Genomic DNA, 913 nt, shown 5'->3' with positions numbered 1-913 from the left:
ATACACACACATACAAACATACACACATACATACACACAGACACATACATACATACATACACACAGACAAACAGACAGACAGACATACATACAGACACACACACACACAGACATACACACAGACATACACACATAACTCACACAAACACACACACACACACACACACACAAACACACACACACACACACATACATACATACAGACATACATACAGACATACATATTTATATTTAAAGGTTAAATTTAAAGAGTATGTAATGTCAGGATCGAAGCTATTAAATCACAAAATATGAGGGAGAAGAGGTGAGGCGAACTTCCTGCACAAGGAAAGAGAAATCTTCTGCAATGAAGCAAATCATACCTTTTAAGAAAAGAAATTGCATAACTATTTTAGTTGTTATTTTAATTATGTCATTAGATATATATTAAGCCTTTTCTTTAAATAGGATTTTTAAAATTATATACACCTTTAATTGACAGAGGTGATAGTCAATGGAGTAAAGAGATGAAATAAGTTTTAAAAAGGCCACTTAAAAAAAGTGAGTAATTATTTTTTTGTGTGTATTAAATTAATGTTTTATTAAATAAATAATTGTTTTATTAACTGTTTTAATAAAAAAAATATTTCACTCATGTCTTGCATTTTAGAAATTTGAAATATGTTTCACACATGAGAAAAAAATAACTTACATATGATAGTACATTTTAAAGGATTTTTAATAATAAAAATTAATTCATACAAGATTACTCTCAGATGATACTGACCTGAGATGCGATGTAACCATGCACGATAAAGAAACTGATAAAGGTGTACATTCATGTGCAAATTTTGAGGGTATCTACGGGTAAAATTTTGAGGATACTTTCAAGTATGACATTAATCATGTTATAACTCTTAAAGAGGTTAAAAAA

The sequence above is a fragment of the Phalaenopsis equestris genome, unplaced genomic scaffold, assembly GCF_001263595.1.
Source record: "Phalaenopsis equestris unplaced genomic scaffold, ASM126359v1 Scaffold000002, whole genome shotgun sequence".
Lineage (NCBI taxonomy): Eukaryota > Viridiplantae > Streptophyta > Magnoliopsida > Asparagales > Orchidaceae > Phalaenopsis > Phalaenopsis equestris.
This window is presented reverse-complemented; position numbering follows the sequence as displayed.